This window comes from Lissotriton vulgaris, chromosome 12, assembly GCF_964263255.1.
Source record: "Lissotriton vulgaris chromosome 12, aLisVul1.2, whole genome shotgun sequence".
Classification (NCBI taxonomy): domain Eukaryota; kingdom Metazoa; phylum Chordata; class Amphibia; order Caudata; family Salamandridae; genus Lissotriton; species Lissotriton vulgaris.
This window is the reverse complement of record NC_141700.1, coordinates 265,909,299-265,935,196: the sequence shown is the minus strand read 5'-3', so window position 1 is coordinate 265,935,196 and position 25,898 is coordinate 265,909,299.

Here is a 25,898-nt window from a genome sequence, read left to right as displayed (position 1 = left end):
ACTTTTTGAACATTAGTGCTGGACTTTTCGCGTAATACAATGTTCTGACTAATTTCCTCATCTGAGTATGATGAACTGCTAACATCCTGAAATGGTGGAAACACTTTGACATACCTTTTTAGAAACACAAGGTAGAGAATGACCTTATAAACCAGTATTTTCTCTCACTCTGCAAGGATCTAGTCCTTGTAACATCTTAATCTTTTGTTTAACACTTTTCTTGGTGTAATTACGTAAGAAATTGAGTAAAAAATCAATAGATTCTTGACGGACACTGCAAATACTACTACAATTCCAAGTGTACACTGGAGCTTTAGGATGTCTCCCTAAAACTTCAGCAGCTAACACCTCTTCTGCATTTCTAGGAACAATTTTCTCTTTCTCAATAGGACAACCATTTCTAACCTCATAAGCATGATCCTTTAAAACATTGCCGAGGCTTACTTTTAAGTATTATCCCCATGCTCATTTCATAGTCTCTACGTAGTCAGTGGGGGGGTCCGACGCAGAGTTTAAGTTTTATTGTTTTTAACTTTGATATCAATCGTTGCTTTGATTTTTAATGCAAATTGTATTGCGGATATTCGCAAATTGTACTTTTTCTAATTGTAAGGATTTTTATTAATTCAACAATAAATTCAGATTGATTGATTGATTGATAAGCACGACCAGTAGTGACAACTGCATGCAACAAATCTTTACTCTGAAGATAACCTTCTTCATTAAAAAAGGCTCAGAAGTTGAAGTATGTTTCCATTCACCCAAAAAAACTCACAAAAATTACTTTTGTTATTTAGTCTTCTCCACCTACTTTTGCTCTTCATTAAATGGATTGGTTTATCTAGTGATCTAATTCTATTGATTACTAATATAAACAGTTTTATTTTCAATTCCAAAGCTTTCTCAACTACATTTTCTATAGCTTTCTTTTTCTTATAAAATACTGTTTTTTTTCTTCTATACTTTAATTTCTTTCATTAAATTTGATACCAATCTATTATAAAACATTTTTTTCCTAATTTCTATGAATTGATTTTTTATCCTTGTACTATATACAGTTTTGTCTGCACTTGATTTTCCATTATTCTTTTGTTTTTTACTAGTTGTTTTTTTCGTTGCTGATACACTAAGGACATTTTTTTGTTTCTGAACACTATTCTTAGTCTTTAGTATTTTCCTCATAAAAGTGCTCCTGCACTTACCAGGAGTTTCTTTGTTTGTTAAGATATCTCTCTTCATGTAAATCTTCTTGGTGAGTTCTCTTCAAATACATACTTTTCTTCAGTTACTTCGTCTGTTGGTGCTTAATTGGCATGATGCAGTACTTTTAGTATCGATAAACACAACCTATAATAAAAAAAAATGTAACATTACAAAAAAAATATCAAATATTCTTATATATTACTTACAAGAAGAGAGGGAGGAGTATGAGGACAAAGCTCGGAGTATTAAAATAAGAGGACTTACAACAAAAGAACAAGGAGTATGAAGCAAGGAAAATTTAATAAAAAATAAGAGTATAAATAGACAGTACAATATAACGGAATATAGAAACAGCCGCGGTCCGTGGAGGGAGTTGGAAGGGGGCAGGCAGGCGGGGTGGAGGAAGGGGAGGGTGAGGAGTGATAAACAACGGAATCTGGGGGCATATTACCAACAATTAGTAATATTTATCGCTAAATAGAGTTAGCAACGATTTTTTTTATCACTGCCTATCGCTGGATATGTTAGCGGAGAAAACATGCTATTAGCAACTGTTTTTCTTCATTGTGGTAAAATGTCCAGCAATAGCGGCGAAATGCGTGAATATCGTTGAGAATACAGCGATATTCACCTTTTGGAGACAAAATGGTCTTAGCCATGTTATCCACTTGTCATTGGATAACATGGCTAAGAACTGGTCTGGGCAGGTGTTAGCATTTGGAGATAATCGCGGTTAACGCAAATATTTCCAACGGTACGCCTGCCTTGCGAATAGGCGATAGCGACGTTAGGGACTGCTTTCAGTCGGTAACTGGTTGGGTATGCCTACTTTGCATGTCATTAGCGATAAACATCGCTGACATGCAAAGCGAACCCCAAACTGCTTCCTATCGCGTAAAAGCTGTCGCTAACATTAGTTAGCGACAGGTTGCTAATAGGACGATAGAATTGTCGCCGCTTGGCGGGCCGAAAATGAATGGTAAATCGATGATAATTGCCTATCACCCCCTTTAGTAATATGCCACCTCGATTATTGCAGGTAAGTAAACAATTAAATTAATAAAATGAATTTCGGGACATATTATCAACAAAAGGCGTTAGATTAATATTGTTTTTATCGGCAGGAAAATGCTGATAAAGCGATGATAATAAGCTTGATAATATGCCTTTGAGAATTCTCATACCAGCCCAGGTTAACACTAGAACTTGGGCTTCTATAGCAATTTACAAGAAGTTATTATCAAGCCCATTTTAGCCGTTTTATCGGCAGTTTACTGTCCATAAAACGTCGATAATTTTAACACTGGTTCTTAATAATAGGCCCGTCAGTGCCATATTATCAGTAAAGGGCGATACATTATCGCCGCTTTTATCGGCAGGAAACTGGCACTAAAGTGGCGATAATGGTGTCGATAGTATATCCTTGTGAATTTCCATAGAAGCCCGAGTTAACACCATAACCTGGGTTTCTATGGGAATTTACAAGGATATATTATTGAGAGCATTATCCCTGCTTTACCAGCAATTTCCTGTTAATAAAAGCGGCGAGAATGTATTGTCCTTTATTGATAATATGGCCCATAATCCCTTTATGTACAGAGGCACAAAATGATATTAAAGAAAAAAACATAACAGCATGCATTATAGCAAAACACGTTTACTATTATAAAACGTTTAACAACGGACGAATATAGGAGCATATTATCAATGCATGCGATAACATTATGAACACTTTATCTGCAGTTTCCTGCCGATAAAGTGACGATAATTGTATCGCCGAGTCTTGATAATATACCTTATAATTCGTTAATGTACAAAGATACACCGCACAGACGCACTCCCATACAAGTTTTCAACTCACCTTTCAAATTGAGTTCTAGATTAACAGGAATACCACTCACACAGTGGATATTCTTCTACAAAATCTCAGGAATTCAGTGTTTGCAGCACAACCGTCAAATGGAACATTTTCCCTCTTACTTTACATATACATACATATAAATAACCAATTAAAATCGTGTTCACATTAATTCAAAAGAAAACACACATTTCGATTGGTTTAACATTCCAAATCTTTGGAACTAATAGAACTTTCAACCCTTCCCCTGTTCCAAAATCTTCCAGTTACCATAGAAACACTTCATGGAACACCTAAGTCAGCACAAAGGTGAAAAGTTCATCATATATTGTTGCAAATTAAAATAGCAAGTGTGCTTGACTGGAGAATATACCAGCTTATCTTATGTAACGTTCTTTTCTATCACTTTTTCTTAACCAATAAAAATATGGCTTTTAAATAGGAGAAACATGGAACCTAGTTTTCTGTAAAATGTTGTCAAACAACCAATCATGTCTTTTCTTTTTTCAAAACTGCATGTTGTCCGCCATTTTAGAAAAATCTTACTTTTGAAACTGGCAACTCATTTACAGACGCCATCAGAGTGCATCCAGGCCTCTCTTCAAAATGCTTACAGTGTGGATTGTGGGACACAGCTATATTTTCTGGAGTCAAAGGTACGCAGAACGGAAAATAATTCACAAGGTCTTAGGTTAACGAAATGTAGACATTAAATGGATTGGACAGAGAGGATTAAAGTTGCACCAATTGATGCCATTGGTGAAATCCTTTATGCATCTCCAACACCCTGACCTCATTATTATGCACTGTGGTGGCAATGACCTAGGCACTTTGACTGGGGTAGCTCTGGAAATGCTCATGAAGGACACCTTTGCCCAATTGATGACACTGTTCCCGAAAACAGTCTTTGTGTATTCTAATATATGCCAAAGGCAGAGATGGAAGCGGTCCAACCACTATTGTCCACAATTTGAAAAAGCTAGGAAACATGTGAATAAATCTGTTTCTGCCTTTCTCCGAGACTACCCAATGGGGTGCGTTTACAACAATATTCTGCGTTTCAATATGCATCGCATCTATAGGAGAGATGGTGTACATTTTACAGATGAGGGGAACAGAGTGTTCCTCATAAACTTAAGACTTTGCATTGGTACTTACTTGTAGGTACTAAAATCTTGCAATAAACACAAAGGCTCTTTTTAGAGCCACACAACACATAAATAAATACACTTCATAAATATCTAAAATAATTTTTAGTTTTCTTAGTTATGTACGCGTACGTGACGACTTTCAACATTACAGCTATACGTTGTCCATACGTGGTTGGTACACGTACAAAGAATGTACCACTCCCTGAGCAACACTATAGGTTTGAGAATGTTTCTATCGTGCTCCCTTTCATTATTTGTCAACTTTGTTTTAATGTTTCCTTGTGACTCGGCTGCAGTGACAAATAAGAGGGCTCGCAACACTTCTTGGTTTGGAGTATTGACAGCCAATCATCATGGAGCTCCTGCTCGTAATTGTACATATTTCTGTACGCATATGTTGCGATTTAAAAAATAAATAAATAAATAGAGCCTAAATATGCATGTACGACCCCCTAACCAGGCGTGATCGTCACCACAAAGCCATTAGCATGCATTTCTGGTCATATTATCAACAAAACGAGAAGGATTATCGCCGCTTTATCAGCACTTTCCTGCTGATAAAAGCAGTGATAATGTGTCGTCTTTAGTTGATATCGCGTTTTGTTGATAATATGGCCTGAAATTAGTTTTATTAATGTCATTGTTTATTTACCTGCAATCATGCAGATCCGTTGTTTATCACCCCTCACCCTGCCCCTCCCACGCCCGCTCTGCCTGCCCCATCGCAAGTCCCTCCACGGACCGTGGCTGAAAGACGCGGTTGCAATCTAGTCATTTACCACAGAGTTGTGGGGAATCCTTGGTGAGGCGCACGCTCACTAATGAGTGTGCACTTCACCGAAGACGTTTCGGTGTTGAGACCCGTTTTCAATTGCCCCTTAGACATTCTTGAAGAGAAAGTGGAAATATTTCTGTGAGAGTTAAAGATTGTTGTTTGACAAGTTAGTGAGTAAGTAAACTTACCTTACATTATAGACATTATTGAATGTGGTCAGTCGATGTATTTTCTCTAACTTAAAAGAAGAATCAATAAAATTTGTGATAAGCAAGGCCTTAAGGGAATAGAACACATTGAGTTAGGAGTAGAAGAAAGACTTTTGAATTAAGAAGGAACATTAATGAAAAACACAAGATATTGAAGGATTGAGAGAATAGATAACAAGCAACTGCATAAAGAAAAGTTAGTAGAAGAACACAAGGAAATGTAATAATATAAAAATTAGACAATAAAGTGAGAGGCCTAGGTTAATGAATGTTATGTAATTATAAGTTAAAAGCAGGGAGAAAAATAAAGAGCTGTAAGCTACAAGGTTTCAGATAAATACTAGAGGAGAGGCTAGTTCGAAATTGGAAGGGGTAGGTAATTAGTAGGGTTAGACTAAATTATAGATGAAGAATAGAGATATATTAAACACACGAAGTATTCAAAAAGTAGTGTGATAATGATGTCTAAATATACACAGATACACATTGTTGTTCAGGACAATGAATACTATCTTTTCCATTATAGTAAAACACATTTACTATTTTGGAAAGGGTAAGGTGAATAGATATATTCTAGATTTTTTAGTAGTGTATTTTACTATACCAGCCTGAGTCTTTTCCTACAGTCATAAGGAGTGATTGCTTTCCAAATTTAAGAAAAGATAAGAACAGGATATCCTTATAAGTAATTATAGTTGTATAATTTTGGAAAGGAGTACAACAGTACTAATGGAATGTTATTAGATAATTGTATTAATATAGTATTTTGTGTAGGCCAAAATAGGTGAAAACTGTAGTTTTGTATTATATATTACGAAAAGTGATAACATTAACTGTTTATATTTTTATACAAGGAGCAAGAACATAAAGGAAAAATTATGGAACGAGAACAGCCTCATACTCAGGAGATTTAGATTAATATTTTGAGTATAATTGAAGAACTAATCGCATCTGTCACAGGCAATGAGAGTGAAGAAGGGGAAATTAGTGCTGCAGGCATCAATTGTGATTTTGAAGACGAAAGCTATGATGCAGATTTCGTTGATGTTGTAAATTATGTTGAAATTTTAGAACACATTAAATCAGAACCTGCTGATGAGGAAATTGATTTGTATGACATATCTGATGAAGTTGTATTGGAATGTCTGTTAAATTATGAGATGTTAGAAGAATACATTTATTGTTGAAAAATAATAAAGGTTTGAGCAGTATCTACTGATGTATTTATTGTACTAAAAGTGAAGCAGTTATGGATTCAGTTATATATTCTTTAAATGTTTGTATTGATTTAAAATATGCAAAGTGGGTTTGAGGGTATCAATTTCTTTAAAATTCGTATGGAGTATACATGCTGTCTTGTATGCAGGTGCAAACTTGTGTTTTATGCCTTCAATTCCCCAGTTTGTATCCTTAGACTCCCACCAACACCCTGCCACTGGTATTTTAGTATTGTAGTGAGCCACTCAGCAGTATGTTCTTTTTAATTGTAGGGTGGTAAAACTGAAGCTGTAATACAATTAGTGATGAACTTTCTTTGCAGAAGTGTAATGATCCAGTCAGTATCTAGATAGTCATGAATTAAAAGAGGACTTAGTGCATAGGCTGTTTAAAACCTCTATGGACTGTGGATGCACTGTCCTATGCACCAGCAAACTTAAGTATCCTAATACTTCCAGCAAACATTCTCACACTACTGTTTCAATATTGTTGTGAGCCATTCAGCAGTATGTGTTTATCTGAATACTGTGGTACAACTGAGCTGTTATAAATTCAATCACGTTCTTTCCTTGCAGTCTTGTCATCATCGACTCACTATCTAAGTACTCATGCATTAAAATAGACCTTAGGGCATAGACTGTTTCAAAATCCTTATAGACGATGTATGCAGTCTTCTATGTACTTGCAAATTTGTGTTTTATACGTTCAATTTACTATGTTGTATTGTTACACCTCCAGTAAACACTCTGTCACTGTTGTTTTAGTTTTGTAGTGACTCATTCATTGGTATGTAGTAATCCTATCACTACATTAAACCACTAATGGGCACATATACAAAAACTGGCATATCCACAGGAATATGTCAGTTATTGTGCTCCGTGACACTATCACCATGGATGCGCCGTATTTGCAATGCGGTGTACCATGGGATAAAAATGGCACATATATGTAATGTATCTGTGCTGTAAAGAAGGTGCATTGTTTGAGTTATGTTGGAAGTGCAACGTATCTCCAGCAATGGTCTGGGGGCCCTATGCTCAGACTGCTGTGTCAATTCTTACACCTGCTTCAAGGTAGTGCAGGGTTTTGACACAGCATGAGCCCAAAAGTGACAAAGTGAAATCTTGTAGATTGTAGTCAGCCACTTTTAGGAGGTGTTTCTGTGCAGGAACGCCCCCCATGTAGGAATGTGTCCTTCTGGTACAGGGATTTACAATGTGATGTACGTCCCAGATATGTCACATTCTAAATAGCACATATCGCGGTGCATCTTTGCACCACTGCTTCATCAGAAATGTGATGCAGCGGTGGTGTAAAAGAGGCACAAGGGTGTTGTAAATCTGCCTCTAACAAACACTTACAAATTCACCGAGGCAGTTCCACTTGCACTGCATTCTTTTTGAATTTACTTTTATTATTATTTTAGATTAAAAATATGAAATGTAATTTTAAAAATGAAATAAATATAAGTATTTATAAAAAAAATGTAGGAAATTACTATAAAAAGAAATAAATATAATAATTAGTATATTTCAAAATTATCATTTACAAAACCTTTGAAATTCACTGAAAAAACATAGATTTCGCACACGTTATAGTTAGGAATTAGCATTTTAAAAAACTTAGAAATTCACTGAAAAAACCATAGGTTTCACACACGTTATAGTTAGGAATTAGCATTTAAAAAACCTTAGAAATTCACAGAAAAAATCATAGGTTTCACCCATGTTATAGTTAGCTGACATTTCTCTCACACAAAACCATTGAAATTCCACTGTTATAGTTAGTTCAGCTAACTATAACTCACGCGTCCGCAATGCACTGCTGATGATGTCACATATTACATCACTCATCACATGGTCAGTGACATCACTGATGACATCACTGATGACATCTCAAATGACATCCCTGATGACATCACTGATGATATCTCAAATGACATCATTGATGACATCAGTGATTACAGCATCCATGTTAAAGAGTGGCAGACCTCCTCTCACCCTAATATAATCTATAATACACACATTCAAAAATAGATACTAATATTTTCAAAAAAATGGAGATACCAATACCAGTTACAACAACCTATTCAGTAATTCCAACATCTACATACACATCCACTCATCCACCAACAGTTCTATATAGTCACTTAAACATGTACTCACTCATCATATGTATTCATACATCTATACATCCTGTTACACACCGATACATACATCCAAACATTCATTTGTTTGCATATACAGATATACACAAACCACTACACTTATTTGTACAGAAACGTACACATACTTACTCTTTTAAACAATCAGTTATAGAAACACATATTTATTTATAGAGGAACTTTTTCAATCTGTCACTGTCATATATCCTTACTTATCCTTACTTATATACATCAATACTCACATATACTAGTTTAAAGCATATGTACTTTCTCATAAAGACACTTTTGAGGGAGCCAGTCGGTTAGTAACACACCCATACAGACATTCATCCACCTTTACCATCCTGCACACATGCTGTCTTCAAAGCATATACAAACACTGAGTCAGTCATTCATGCATCTGTACCCTAAGTAATACCCGCCACCAAACCATACAGATACTCTCATTCTGATACTCAAAAAACCAAGTAGTAACCCATATAGACACTCGTGTAGCTACTCACCAACCCATGCAACCACTTATACAGAAAGTGAGACATGAATACAAATATTTATATATTTAAACATTACTCGCTAATACATGTATTCACTAAGATACACTTAATAAGTCAGTTATACGATGAAATTTACAAAAAAACATCCATTTAGATACTTATTTACCCATTTATTCTTCCATCGACCTTTAGATATACATATATAAAAATATTTATTTTTCAGAAAGACACATTCACTGAATGATGTCATCAGTGATGTCACTGACCATGTGATGAGTGATGTAATATGTGACATCATCAACAGTGCATTACGGGCGCACTAGTTATAGTTAGCTGAACTAACTATAACAGTGGAATTTCAATGGTTTTGTATGAGAGAAATGTCCAGCTAACTATAACATGGGTGAAACCTATGGTTTTTTCAGTGTATATATATATATATATATATATATATATATATATATATATATATATATATATATATATATATATATATATATATATATATATATATATTCACTGAAAAAACCATAGGTTATAGACCATATATAGTTAGGGATTAGCATTTAAAAAACCTTATTTTATTTGCACAAAACCATTGAAATTCCATATATAGTTAGTTGCACTAACTATATATCGCGGACCCCCAATCCACTGCTAATGATGTCATATATTACATCATTCATGACATGGTCAGTGACATCACTGATGACATCACTGATGACATCTCAAATGACATCACTGATGACATCACTGATGACATCACTGATGACAACACCCAGTGACTGTATGTTTCTGTAAAGTTAAAATATGTCTTACATATTGAAGAATGAGTGGATGTATAAGTGTCTGGATGAAGGATTTAGTAGGTGCATGACTGACTGTATGAGAGAATGATTAAATGTGTCTCACTGAGTCTATGGGTTAGTGATTAAAGTGTCTTAATTTGGCAATCATTATTTATGTTGTTCTGTAAACTGCTGCATGTTTAAATCAGTAGCTATATCAGTAACTATATGGGTTATTGAATGGTTGCCCAAGTATTTGTATGGGAGACTGAGTATGTGTGTGGGTGGCTGGGAGGTGTATAACTCTGTGCATAGATGTGTGAGCAGTTGATTCCCTAGGTGTATGGGTTCAAAAGTGCATGTAGAAACAGCTGTATGGACAGTTGACTGTGTGCATGAGTATATTGGTGAGTGAATGGATATCTCAGTGCTACATGTCAAAGTAAGTACATATGTAAAACACACTCCATGTGAGAGTTGACATATATAAATAACTGAACATAAGAGCCAGTGAATGTGTGAGTGGCTGTATGAATCATTGTGAACTTGTATCAAGGATTGTATAAGAGAGTAAATATGTGTTACTATATGTTTGAATAAGTAAGGTGTGTATAACTGTATAGTTGAGGAAATGGAGATGTGATTGATTCTTTGCATGACTGACTAGGTGTGTGAGTAACTCCATGGATGTGTGACAGTCTGTGAGTGCCTGTTTACACTGAGTGTATCTAAGGTTATATTAGAGTCTGAAGATGTATTATCACATAAATGATATCATCAGTGATGTAATCAGTAATGTCAAATGAGATGTCATGATGTCATCAGTGATGTCATTTGAGATGTCATCAGTGATGTCATTTGAGATGTCATCAGTGATGTCATCAGTGATGTCACTGACCATGTCATGAATGATGTAATATGTGACATCATTAGCAGTGGATTGCGGGTCCGCGATATATAGTTAGTGCAACTAACTATATATGGAATTTCAATGGTTTTGTGCAAATAAAATAAGGTTTTTTAAATGCTAATCCCTAACTATATATGGTCTATAACCTATGGTTTTTTCAGTGAATTTTCAAGGTTTTGTAAATGCAAATTCCTAACTATATATGGTCTATAACCTATGGTTTTTTCTGTGAATTTCATTGGTTTTTTAAAAGCTAATATCTATAGCTGTAAAATATATTCTTTGTTAAGTGACGTATCACGTAGCCCGTGAGACGCCTCATGATGCATCGCATAACCGTGACGTATCGTCTCTGCAGCGCAAACCAAACCCAAAACGTAAGCGCGCCAGAACACGCTTAAAGATATATATATATTTTTTTAACCTTAATTAGACAAAATCCACACGTGCACATATCACAAACGTTCAAAAAACACAATATGTCGGACTCCCGTTACGCTGCCGGTTAGCTGCCCGGTTAACGTACCAGGAAGCACCTTTACCGCGAAAAATCGCAATTTTCTTTTTCTTTTGCCCCACAGGGAACTTTAATAGCCCCCTCATCAATCCTGGGGGTTCAGGAGGGGTCTGCCTTACCCCTTTCATTCATTTACACCTTTTTTTTTCCACCTCTTGTCTCTCGATCCTACCGAGAGACAAGATGGCGGCCGCTCTGGACTGTTTACAATGTTGACAGCCAATCAGCTACTCCTCAGGATTTTTTTTTTTTTTTGGGCCCCGCGTGGTTTTATAATATCCCCCTCATCAATCCTATGGGGTCAGAAGGGGTCTACCTTGCCCTCTTTCCTTCATTTCCCCCTTTGTTTTGGTCTCCTCTTGTCTCTTGATCCTACCGAGAGACAAGATGGCGGCCGCTCCGGACTGTTTACAATGTTGACAGCCAATCAGCTACTCCTCAGACTCCCGTTACACTGCCGGTTAGCTTCCCGGTTAGCTGCCCGGTTAGCTGCCCGGTTCGCTTACCAAGACGCGTCTCTACGGCGAAAAAATCGGATTTTTTTTTGGGGCCCCGCGTGGCTCTATAATATCCCCCTCATCAATCCTAGGGGGTCAGAAGGGGTCTACCTTGCCCCCTTTCCTTCATTTCCCCCTTTGTTTTGGCCTCCTCTTGTCTCTCGATCCTACCGAGAGACAAGTTGGCGGCCGCTCCGGACTGTTTAGAATGTTGACAGACACCGGAGGGCCAATCAGCTTCGCATCGCAAAGTTCCGATACGCGAAAAGTTCGCTAACCGGATCGCTGCCCGGAGCGCTGTTACAGATATATATCTTGATTTAAACGTTAATTTCTCAAAATCCACTGAAGCACATATATTGAGACCTAGCAAAGGCACATCGGGCTAACAGTCCCTACAATTTTGCCAAGTTTCGTGGAAATCCATTCAGCCGTTCGGGCTAAAAGTGAGTCCAACCGCCCTATGGAAATTAACATGGGAAAAACGCGTTTTGGGACCCCCCTTTTTTCTCGCCCCCCCTTGACGAACCCCCCCCAAATTTCCAGGAGCTGCTCAGAAACAAAATGTGCCATTTTCCTGAAAATTTCAGCCGATTCCGTCCACAAACGCCAAAGTTATTAGACATAGAATTTTCAGAAATCCCATAGGGAAAAAATCCTAACTATATATACCTACTGGCGATAGCCAGTAGGTAATATATACATATATATATATATATATATCCATCCATCCAATAGTAATCGCTTATGCCCCAGCCTGCTTGCACGTTGAGTAGGCGGCGAGGTAGCGAACCTCAACACATTCTATCTGATATCTGCAATCACACCACAGTAGAAATTCACTGGCCTAAGCACCACAGTAGCACCACTCAGTGGTTGTAACAGCACGTTTATTTTCAACATCAGCAAAAGATAATCCTCCAACGTGTTTCGGAGTTACAGCACTCCTTGGTCACGAGTTAGGTTACTGCTTAATTTCCGCTTCATTTAAAGTAAACGAATCATGCGTTTCATCATGATAAACATAAACAAAATACTTCATTTTGGTCAGCATACACATTTTGTCAATAAAGATTTTGTCACAAAAAAAGAAATGCATTAAACGTATTACGAGCTATACAAAATTAAACCATAATATCAGCTCAATAATTTTACATCTCATCTCACTCCTAATTGTATGATAAAGTTACCTCTTATACAAGGAAAACATGTATTGGTGGCCACCACGTATTCATCAATACGGCGTCATAGACATCTTAAATTTCCTGCCCCAGTGGGCAAAAACATTCATTGATTTAAACTCATATCATTATACTGCAAAATAGCACCTGGTAAACCAATTGTGCTCATTATCATGAGCAAGTCAGTTCATAATTGTTCTTTTTGTCAATAAAGATATATAGCAGACCGATTGCAATGCATGACTAATACAGCCCCAGTGGGCAATTTTGTAGATATCCTTAGAGATTCATTAATACATTCGTGAAGAGTGAAACCAATTGGCCGGGTGACATACAAGATATTTATTCTCTTCTGCATTTCCGCATTCTTCATTCTGAAAAAAACCAACAAAAATAAAATATTGATTAAAATCACTATTCAACAAACATGCATATTAAAACATACATATACATAAGAAGGAATTAGCAACTGATGTATACCTTCCACTGTAACTATTTAGCCTAAATGTGCAGCTAATTCTTCGTCCATATTTAATCCATTTGGATGAAGAGTATTAAACTTAATAATCATTTTTTATTCTAATCTCCTTAGTTCCAAAATGCGATTGCCCCCTCTCTCAATTTTGAGAATTTTATCCATCACCACAAACTGTAATAAATCGCAGTTTAACTTATGATGTTTTTTAAAGTGACGTGCAACTGGGTACCATTTGTCATCATTTCGAATGGCGCGCATGTGCACTAAAATGCGCTTTTTGGCTTTGTGGATTGTACTTCCTATATATGTTTGCTTACAAGGGCACAATAGGGCATAAACTACATATTCTATGTTACAATTCAATAGTTTGTTGATCACATAGGAGTTTTGGCCGTCTGCCAATTTCACAGTCTTACAGCTTTTGCTATATTTACAGGCTTTGCATTGATTACATGTGAAAAAGCCTTTAATTTCACTAATGCCTTTTTCAGGATTTACCAAGCATGTACTTAACGCATCTTGGAATGATTTTGCTCTTTTATACGTTATTATGGGATTAGGGCCAACATATGTACACAAGTCCGGATCTGTCTTAAAGACATCCCAGTGTTTGCAAAGACTCTTTTTGAGTTCCCATGTTTTGATTATGGAATCTCATGATGAATCACATTTTTGATTTAACTGATTCTTTTTGCTTTGGGGAAAGCAACTCCTCTCTGTTTAATACAGTAGCCTTATATATTGCCTTTTGGATAATCTTGTTGCTATATCCTCTTTCCTTAAATTTTTGAGTCATCACCTTCATCCCATTTCTGAATCCCTCCCCTGTACTGCAATTTCTTTTTGCTCTTATTAGTTCAATGTATTTCTTCTTTTGTGACAAAATCTTTATTGACAAAATATGTGTTATGACCAAAATGAAGTATTTTGTTTGTGTTTATCATAATGAAACATGTGATCCGTTCCCTTTAAATGAAGCGGAAACTAAGCAGTAAACTAAGCAGTAACCTAACCTGGGACCAAGGAGTGCTGTAACTCCAAAAGGCATTGGGGGATTATCTGTTGCTAGTGTAAAAAATAAACACTCTGTTACAACTACTGAGTGGCAGTACTATGGGGCTTTGGCCAGAGAATTTCTACTGTGCTGGGATTGCAGATATCGATGGACTATAATTATATATAAATATATTTTTTTTAATTTTTTTTTATTTTTTATTTAATGAGATTTTATATAACGCGAACTTAACACGAAGGTGTCAGAGCGCTTTACATAAGAACCAGTTGCAAAATATATATATATACTGAAGAAGAAGGAACTTAACCTTCGAAACGCGTCGGAACTTGCAAGACGAACCCTTAGCTTCTGAATCTTCTGAGGCTTTCATGGACCCTGTAGCTAATCAGCAGGCTGCTGCAAAATAAACGCCTGTCTCTTCTTCACCCCCGTGAGTGTTGCATGTTTTGTTTAACACAGGAGCTTCAAAATTTTAACGGTCCGCCACCGTTTCTGCACCCGCCTCAAGAGTGCATGGACATTTAGGCGGAAAAAGGAGCGTCGCAGTGACCCTGCATATGCCCAGCACTGCCACAGTACCAGCCTGATTTGGAGCCTGAAAACTGGAATCATACAGATTCGGAGGAGACCGGATATTCACCACTCCTTCCCCATGTGCAGATGTTATCGTGGCAGGCGAGGGGGTGTGGAGCGGGTGATTATCAGCAGCAGCACAGGATCCCTGATGAGGACTGCGAAATATGCACTAACAATGAAGACAGCCTACCTGTTCCAGTAGACACCGCGGCATCAGCCCAGCCCGCCATTAGGGGCGTGTCATATATTTAACTGGACCCGTACCTGCACCATATGTGATGTTCGTCATTTCCCTGAAGAAGAAGGAACTTAACCTTCGAAACGCGTCGGAACTTGCAAGACGAACCCTTAGCTTCTGAATCTTCTGAGGCTTTCATGGACCCTGTAGCTAATCAGCAGGCTGCTGCAAAATAAACGCCTGTCTCTTCTTCACCCCCGTGAGTGTGGCGTGTTTTGTTTAACACAGGAGCTTCAAAATATATATATATATATATATATATATATATATATATATATATATCCAAAAGTTCCAAAGTAATACCACACGCTCTAAGAGACCCAAAAACACCAGACAAAGTCAGCAGAGTCCAAGGGTGTTTATTAACACCTACTACATGTTTTGGCTTCCACGAAGCCTTGATCACGTAAGTGCCATATCGTGCCATCCATAGCATTGAGCCGATCATTTCACAGTCGTGCGAGGCATTGTGACTCTTTGTCTCGATCGTAACCATGACAACAGACCTGCCTTTCACTAACCAATTTTCCTTGTGGTGCTTTCATGCATTGTCGAGCTCCGGAATTTGTGCTCAAACTATACCCTGTTTGAAAACAGTAATTGCAATTTATGAAATATCCATTTGCATCTTTGCACTGAGTTGTGGTTAGAAAACATTTATTGTATCTGGCTTTGTATTTGTCATGGGCAGTAACTTACATTTGCTTATGTTACTCGACTGTTCCAAGATGGCCGCCGTGTTTTTGACTGAGACCACAGCCCATTGTTTGTGTCTATGTCACTGTTTGAAACTTTATTTAAAACTTACATGCACAATATGGCACTTACCTGATCAAGGCTTCGTGGAAGCCGAAACATGTAGTAGGTGTTAATAAACACCCTTGGACTCTGCTGACTTTGTGTGGTGTTTTGGGTCTCTGAGAGCGTGTGGTATTACGTTGGAACTTTTGGATTTATTGGATTACCAGCGTGCTCGGCCGGTGTACACGCCACCTCCCTCGGGGCCACTGCAACCCAGAGAGCAACGTTGTGTGAGGATATATATATATATATATATATATATAATCAGGTTGTATGTTATCTGAGATATATAGATGACATATTCATGGTGTGGAAAGGTTCTAAGGATGATGCACTACTGTTTAACGAAAGTATCAATAACAACTCAATGAATTTAAATTTCACTGCACATATTGACCAGCATAGGATGCAGTTCTTGGATGTAGAGATTTATGTGGCTAACTCTAAACTTAACACCACACTACACAGAAAATCTACCGCCGGGAATATGACCCTGCATGCGGCTAGTATGCACCCTAAACATACCATCATGGGGATACCGTATGGTGAGATTCTCAGGCTCAAAAGAATCTGTAGTTCTCCCTCTGACTATGAGCATTGCCTAAAAGAGTTGTTGGCGGGTTTAAAAGTCAGGGGTTATTCAGATACCATTTTGAATAAGGCAGTTGAAAAATCTAAACTCAGATCCAGACAAAGCCTGTTTCCAAAATCTCAGTTAGAACCAGATCAAGAAAATATCTCAGGCATCCAAGATCACTGCCTTTAGTAGTGAGGACAGAAAACTAAAAGCCATACTAAACAAGAATTGGCCTATTGTTCTTAGTGATCACATTCTGAACACTAGGTTGCCGGCCAACCCAACTATCACCTTTAGACGGGCCAGAAGTATGGGCTCTGCTTTGGACAAAGCAGCCCCCGAATTGAAATCTAAAACTCCCTGGTTGAAACCCTCTAAAGGTTTCTTTAAATGTTCCAGCTGCCGCGCGTGCAGGTTTGGTATCAACACTTTCCATTATTCAACTCCATTTGATGTAAAACCAAGAACTATTACCGGCAATTTCAATTGCAAGACTAACTTTGCTGTGTATGTCCTGACGTGTACCTGTGGGTTAAGATATGTTGGTAGTACCAAGCTCCAGGTACACGTCAGGATTTTACAGCATTTACGCGCTATACTTCATAGTGACCCGGCTTACCCTGTAGCTCGTCACTTTAAAAGAATCCACAATAATGATCTTTCTTGTTTAAAATATTTTGTGATTGGAGCCATACCCCCCCTCAAAAGAGGTGGGGACAGGGAGTCACTGTTAAGGCAGTTAGAAACCAAGATGATTTTAGAACTGGATACTCGTTGGCCGAATGGATTGAATAATATTGATGAAATGCATCACTTTTTGTGATGCCTCTTTCTAATTCAGCAATCTTTTATTTAGCAGTATTCTAGTGCCCGGTTAACTACATTTACTCCCTCTTAGTTAGGTTCCCTATTTTGAGGTTGAGGCCGGGCCCAATTTCAGCCCCACACTTATTTGTCTTACGCAATATGTCTGAGATGAGCATAATATGTGTTGGTTGATTTATGGACTTTTTGACCTGTGTGTGTATAATATACTTATTCTAGCTTGTATAATGTTAATCTGTTTGTAAATTAGTCCTTGATATATATGTATTTGTATATAGATGTTTATATTCTTATATATTTATCTATATATACCTCTATTTTTCTAAATTTTCTATTTTTCTACTTTAACTGAGTCTGAATTGAAAACATGAAATATCATATTGGTCATAGATTTTATTCTTTTTGTATATATGCGTGTATATATTATATTGTATATATGTATATATATTATTGAATGAGAATTTAGGTGTATTTATTGGGTTTTATCACATTTTTTGATACTATTTTATACTATTTATTGCAAAGTGATGATTCATGCTCATGAACTAGGTATATTCAAATGTTTCCAGGGACCTGTGAAACGGTTTTATGTCATGATATTTTTGTCCCTTGTTTAATGGAAAGGGGCGACCACTCGGTCCCCCCGAACGTATGGTGGAGTACCCCGATCCCCCCGGGAAACCATTTTGGGCGGGAGGCGAGTCTCGGCTGGTATGCCCGAAGCGGCGTAGCCGGGGCGCGCCTTTTTCCCGCCCAAGAGGGGGTTGTCCTAGACACCAACACCGCTAGCCACGCCCTGGAGGCGGATTGGAGGTGGGTACACGCCCGCCCGAAGAAGGATAAAGGGAGCGACAAGCCAAGGAAGCATCCTCTTGTTCCTGTGCTCTGAAGCTGCACCTCCCCGTTGCACGTGAGCTCGAGACGGAACGAAGAGCCATTTTTGAGAATTAATCGTGTGTTTTCTTCTTTCAGTGAGTTCGGGGCTTTCTGCTTAGGACCTTTGAGGAATATACGTGGACGATGCCTAGCAAGAAGGTCGGAAAGAGGATCGGGACCGATCAGATGCTCCGTATGCTGATGAAAGACATGGCGGATATGAAAAAGCAGATGGCGGTAATGAATGGTGTTGGGGGGCCTAAGAGAGTCATTGGACCAGCATTGCCGGGAGTAGTCCCTAGCGGGAGAGGCAGAAGGGCCAAGAAGGGAGCATCGGGGGGGAAGCCCCGGTGCCCGAAGTACCCCCTGCGCACCCGGTCACCCCGATCGAGGCCCCGACTCCGGTCCCAGACGTGGGCCAACCCATCCCTGTGGTAGTCACTCCGGTGAACGGGGAGGATATGCCTCCTGAGCTGGCTGCCCAGTTGGCGGCATGGTTAGGCAAAGAAAACGAGGGGGCCACGGCTGAGGAAGCCAGGGCAATAATGAAGCAGTTGCGGCAATCGAAAGATGCTGCGAAGGCACCGTCTCCTTTTGTTTCCCCGCAGGCTCCCGTGGAACAACCAGTGTCGGGCGTTGGTTCGGCAGGAACTACGGTCACAGTGGCCGGTTCAGGTAAGCAGCCATTGCCGATTGCGGGGGAGGGATCGGTACCTTCAAGGAGGGAAAAAGTTGTTCAGCATATCCCGATGGATGTAAAAGAAAGGATATGGTCTGATAAATATGTGAACATGTTTTCCTTGTTGACCGATCATTATGAGATTGAGCATGTAAAAAATCAAAAAGAGTTTCTGCATCCTAGTGTATGGCGCGCCAAGATGGCCGCTTTCAGGGTGGATGAGTCGATCGACAATTGGGGAAGAGCGTTTGGAATGTTCATTGCAATTATGGGGGAACGTAGACCCGAATTGTTGGTGGGATTAGCCGTGTATCAGACACGTATCATGGAATTTTTTGGGACATATGGTGGCAATCAATGGTTGTATTACGATAGCATATTTTGTAAGTCCAAGGAGCACGACTCATCCCTGACGTGGGATTGTTTCGACTCCATTTCCTGGCAAAAAATGGAGAAGTCAGGCTCGGCGAAGTCGCCATCTTTAGGGGGGGGGGTATGGTCGAGTTTGCCCGCCATTCGTCTGGGACGCCCTTTCGGGCGGGATCGAGCAACGATCAGCACACAAAGAGTAATGGCAACTCAGGTAAAAAAGGGGTTTGCTGGAGCTTTAACAGAGGTAAATGTACTAGGCCGCAGGGATCTTGCAGGTTTAGGCATGAATGTACTGGGTGCGGGCAGTCCTCTCACCCCGAGACATCCGATAGGTCTTGAAAGGTTGGCCCTGTTACTGTCCGTACTCCCTGCGACATGTTCGTCTCAATCAGAGACAGTGCTATTCCGGGCCGCTTTTGCATTAGCATTCCATGGGGCTATGCGGGTAAGCGAGCTGGTAGCGAGGAACAAGCAGGATACGGGGGGAGGTCTGTGCCGTGAGCACATTCAAATTAAGGGGGAGACAATGGTAGTCTCATTTGTCAGGTCCAAGACCGATCAGAAAGCGATCGGGGACAGTGTAGTGGTTCAGCGGATTCCGGGATCTCCCATGTGCCGGGTAGCATGCGTTGAGGAGTATTTGGCGCAGAGGGCGGCATCATGGGAGGGAAGCTTGCTGAGGCACGCCGACGCCAGCTCGCTGACTAGGTTTCAGTTTCAGCGGGTGCTAACGATGGCGATCGCAGCGGCGGGCTTGAACCCGTGCGAGTTTGGGACCCATTCCTTCAGGATAGGGGCTGCTACAGAGGCTACAGCCAGGGGTCTGAGTGTGGAAAAAGTGAAACAGTTGGGGCGTTGGTCCTCGAATTGTTATAAAAGGTATGTGCGGTTGCACATGTTGTGAAGCCTATGTCTTGTACTCACGCTTCTTGTTTTTGTTTGGTTTACAGTGTCGCGAGCTTACGAAGCGGGGCGGACTGTGCAGTCGACCCGACACCTGGGAACCAGCGGTCAAAGATCACCGGCTGAGGAAAGAGTGGTGTGGGTCGTGGGCCACTCATACGTGAGGCGTGCCGCAGACGTATTCAAAGCAGGTGACATGATTCACATGGCTGGGGAATACGGGTACAGGGTGACCTTCTACGGAAGGGGCGGGCTCTGTATTGACCAGTTTCAAAGTTTTATGGAGGGTTTGTTAGGGCGGACAAGGTCACCGCCGTCTGTAATCATAGTGCATCTTGGGGGCAATGATTTGGTGACCACTGGTAGACGACTACTTCTCGAGGCGATACTATCCACAGTGAGTTGGTTGGCGAGAAGGGTTCCAGGGTGCACGATTGCATGGTCCCATATGATTCCACGAAAGGTGTGACGGGGGGCTATTTCTGTGGCTGCTGTAAATCATTCAGTGAAGAAGGTGAATAACAAACTTGGTAGATTGTTCCGTACAAGTACATTGCATTCTATTCCGCATGGGTGTATCAGGGGGGACCAAATGTATCTAGCGGATGGAGTTCATTTGTCCCGGGTGGGGAATGCTTTACTCATAGGAGACTTCGTAGCTTGGTTAAAGAGTTTGCAGCCATGACCTTTAAGTAGGAGTTTTTGTGGGGGGGTCCGGATAGCCGGTCAACTATCCGGCCTGTGGCGGTAAGGTCATGATCGGTGAGCAGGAATTAGAAGATCCCTAGAGGTAGGGCGTCACCCGCTATGGATGGGAGCGCCCGGGGGGAGGCGGCCATTGGCCCCTCAAACGGGGAGGCGGTCCCCTCTAAGGATGGGGACGCCGAAAGGGAAGGCGGCCATAGGCCCCTCCCTGGGGAGGAGGGGCTAGGGCCCCTCCTGGGAATTTCCCGGGGCCAGGACATCTGCGACGGCAGATGTGGTAAGTTGTGTGGGGTCAGAGGGGGGTCTACGCTACCTTCTAGACACCTCACACGAGTCCTCGGACGACCACTAAAGATGGCGTCGAGTTATCAAGGGGCCCCCGCTAAGACAAGGGAAATTGGAAGTTGGCACAGAGGTACAGTCCTCTGTGCGACCCCCCTCACAAGTGAGGGGGGAGTTCTGGTAGTGGGGATCTGACACCGGTTACGACCTTGCCGTTGGCCCGTAAATGTTAGGATGTACAATTTCAAAGTTTGAGTAATGCATTTGCAGGATGTTTAGTATCGGCTAGGAGAACCTTTGTATTAGAGATGTGTTAAGGTCAGCCAAGAACATCGTAATGTGTAAATGAAATTGTACATGATATGAAACTGTTATTTTGACGTTTTAATTTTGTTTCATATTTTAATAAATACGGCCGGGAGGGTAACTCCCTCCCGCCTTCCACAAGTTCAGAACTGTTTCCGTCTTCCCATCCTTGGGGATTGTGTTGAGAGGGGGTGGCGGGTATCTCAGCCATATGGAAAGAGGCGACCACTCGGTCCCCCCGAACGTATGGTGGAGTACCCCGATCCCCCCGGGAAACCATTTTGGGCGGGAGGCGAGTCTCGGCTGGTATGCCCGAAGCGGCGTAGCCGGGGCGCGCCTTTTTCCCGCCCAAGAGGGGGTTGTCCTAGACACCAACACCGCTAGCCACGCCCTGGAGGCGGATTGGAGGTGGGTACACACCCGCCCGAAGAAGGATAAAGGGAGCGACAAGCCAAGGAAGCATCCTCTTGTTCCTGTGCTCTGAAGCTGCACCTTCCCGTTGCACGTGAGCTCGAGACGGAACGAAGAGCCATTTTTGACCCGCCCACCATCCCCTGATGACAGCGATTTGTTGGAATAAAGTCGAGTGTCATGATGTTGTTTTTCTTACAGGTTGTTTTGAATAAAGTTGGTAATTTGGGTGTAATAAAGTTGATAATTTTTCCTTTTCAGCATGTTTTATTCAGCAAAGTAGTTGCACCGGATACTCGGTAGAGATTATATTTCGATTCGATTAAGTATAAAGTTGTTTCTTCCACTTTAGTCTTAGATTGTCGTATTTATTTTGGTCGGGCGGTAAGGTCATGATCGGTGAGCAGGAATTAGAAGATCCCTAGAGGTAGGGCGTCACCCATTATGGATGGGAGCGCCCGGGGGGAGGCGGCCATTGGCCCCTCAAACGGGGAGGCGGTCCCCTCTAAGGATGGGGACGCCGAAAGGGAAGGCGGCCATAGGCCCCTCCCTGGGGAGGAGGGGCTAGGGCCCCTCCTGGGAATTTCCCGGGGCCAGGACATCTGCGACGGCAGATGTGGTAAGTTGTGTGGGGTGGGAGGGGGGTCTACGCTACCTTCTAGACACCTCACACGAGTCCTCGGACGACCACTAAAGATGGCGTCGAGTTATCAAGTGGCCCCCGCTAAGACAAGGGAAATTGGAAGTTGGCACAGAGGTACAGTCCTCTGTGCGACCCCCCTCACAAGTGAGGGGGGAGTTCTGGTAGTGGGGATCTGACACCGGTTACGACCTTGCCGTTGGCCCGTAAATGTTAGGATGTACAATTTCAAAGTTTGAGTAATGCATTTGCAGGATGTTTAGTATCGGCTAGGAGAACCTTTGTATTAGAGATGTGTTAAGGTCAGCCAAGAACATCGTAATGTGTAAATGAAATTGTACATGATATGAAACTGTTATTTTGACGTTTTAATTTTGTTTCATATTTTAATAAATACGGCCGGGAGGGTAACTCCCTCCCGCCTTCCACAAGTTCAGAACTGTTTCCGTCTTCCCATCCTTGGGGATTGTGTTGAGAGGGGGTGGCGGGTATCTCAGCCATATGAATGGTATTGCACTTATCTTTCGCTCCTTTTCTTGCTTTTTCCTTTTTTTGCACTTCATCTCACTGTCACATAGCACTTTATTGTCTGCCACTGTTTTATGATCTAATAGGCACATTATGAATTATACAGTATATGGTAACAATTGTACGTCCTATGTGAACTCTGTATTTATACAGTTAGACTTTGTTCCATTGTTTGACGTAAACATGTGGTTAGTTTATTTACTTATCACAATATTCATATAGGAATCCTGGATTTATCCGGTAAAAATAATTAGAGCTTATGTTTTGCTAAAGAACTACTAGTGGCAGTATGTCTTCACTTTTTAGTTGTCACATGACACACTACGTCACTGTGAGGGGGTGTTCCCTTCAAACATTGCATTTAAAAAAAGCATTCTGACTTCTATGCATGTTGCAGCGTGATCAAGGGCATAATTTGCCAGAAACGTGTAGCTGCTCTCTGTGCGTCGAATAAAAACTTGCTGATGCTCAATTATCGTGGTCCGTCTCCCTTCTGTTTGCTGGCGTGCGAGGTTGAGACGCCGAGAGATTCGGAGGAGTCACGTGGTGTATATATATATATATATCTATATATCCAAACACAGTTTCTCCATTAGTACAGCCTTTGACCCTTTGGGTCAAAGGCTGTACTAATGGATAAACTGTGTTTGGATTTATGGACATGGAGCCTGACCCGCCCGACCTCTTCCACAATACAAAACGGGACTGTGCCCAGCTGAAATTGCAAGGAAAGTCGAGCAAAGGATGCAAGCAGAGTATTCTGCTCTGCTTGCTGGTTTGGGAGGATTTTAAACAAACCCTCGAGACTGAAATGCGAAAGGCAAGTTCAGTGCACTTTTTATGTTTTACATGTGCATTTAAACATGGACACTTTAATGGTCAGACCTTCACCAATAGAATGGTCTGAAGAGCTACATAAGCACGTGACCCAGGAACTAGTTTAATGCAACTGCCCTCCTGTGACCAAGGCTGAAAGGGAAGCTGAAACGCGTAAGGAGTTAAGGGCAAAGTGTTCGAAATGGACTGTCAGCCTGCCTCGAAGTGAAAATAAATGCTTTTAATCCAACCTACCTGGAGTCGTCACATTTCTGTTTAGAAATGGTGTGTGGATATATCTATATATATATATATATATATATATATATATATATATATATATATATATATATATATATATATATATATATATATATATATATATTACCTACTGGCGTCTCGCCAGTAGGTATATATAGTTAGGATTAATTCCCGATGGGATTTTTGAAAATTCTATGTCTAATAACTTTGGCGTTTGAGGACGGAATCGGCTGAAATTTTCAGGAAAATGGCACATTTTGTTTCTGAGCAGCCCCTGAAAATTTGGGGGGGTTTCGTCAAGGGGGGGCTGAGAAAAAAGGGGGGTCCCAAAACGCGTTTTTCCCATTCATTTTTCCATAGGGCGGTTGGACTCACTTTTAGCTCGAACGGCTGAATGGATTTGCACGAAACTTGGCAAAATTGTAGGGACTGTTAGCCCGATGTGCCTTTGCTAGGTCTCAATATATGTGCTCCAGTAGTTTTTGAGAAATTAACGTTCAAAACAAGATATATATCTGTAACAGCGCTCTGGGCAGCGATCCGGTCCGCTTACTTTTCGCGAAACGGAACTTTGCGCGCAGAAAGCTGATTGGCTCTCCGGTGTCTGTCAACATTCTAAACAGTCCGGAGCGGCCGCCATCTTATCTCTCGGTAGGATCGAGAGAGAAGAAGAGGTGAAAAACGAAGGGGGAATTTATTGAAAGGGGGCAAGGTATACCCCTCTTGACCCCCGAGGAATGTTGTTGGGGTTATTAAAGGGTCGCGTGGGGAAAATAAAAAAAAAATGATTTTTCACGGTAGAAGCGCTTCACGGGCCGCGAACTGGGCCGCAAACTGGTAGCGAAACGGGAATTCGCCATTTTGTGCTTCGTTTTAACTGTTTAGAGACAAAAATTATCGCCGCACATTGGCCACAATGCATGAATATCGCTGAAAAGTCCGCGATATTCATGCATTATCCAGCAAATGCTCTTAGCCATGTTATCCACCTTCCATTGGATAACATGGCTAAAAACTGCTGTGCGTGAGCTTTTTTTTTTTTTTTTGCTGCGTGACGTTTGTTAACGTTCGATTCGATGGAAATCAGGAAGTGTTGACCACCATTTTGTCACTGCGAGTAAATATTGTGTTATAAATGAATCCTTATTGATAAACATTGTCTGCGCCATCTTGCGTTTTTGTCCAATGCCACAATTTTGTCGTGCACGGCAGCCATTTTAGATGCCTTGACCAGGGCCACTCTCTGCACGCCGCCGATCCTCAGCATGGCTCCCCACCCTCGCAAGCATCTTCCCCACGCACTGGTCACCCCCGCTCTCTCTCTCATGCATGGGACATATACTTCCCCCCATCTGCGCTGCTCTTCTCTGAGAATCACACCCTGTGCCCGCCCGACACCTCCCTTTCACCCTATTCACTACCGCACCCTCTGACACTCCTCTTCCTCTGTGTCCGATTGTCCAGGCCGGACCTAGGCTATCACCTAGCCCTGCGGATGTAGTTTATGGCCCCAGCTGTAGAGTATCCAGACATGCCAACCCTCCCGATTCAGGCGTGAGACTACTGATTTCAGTGCTAGTCTTTCGCTTCCCGATTCCTACAAGGAAAAACCCGGGGGCATATTACCAACAACTAGCGGTAATT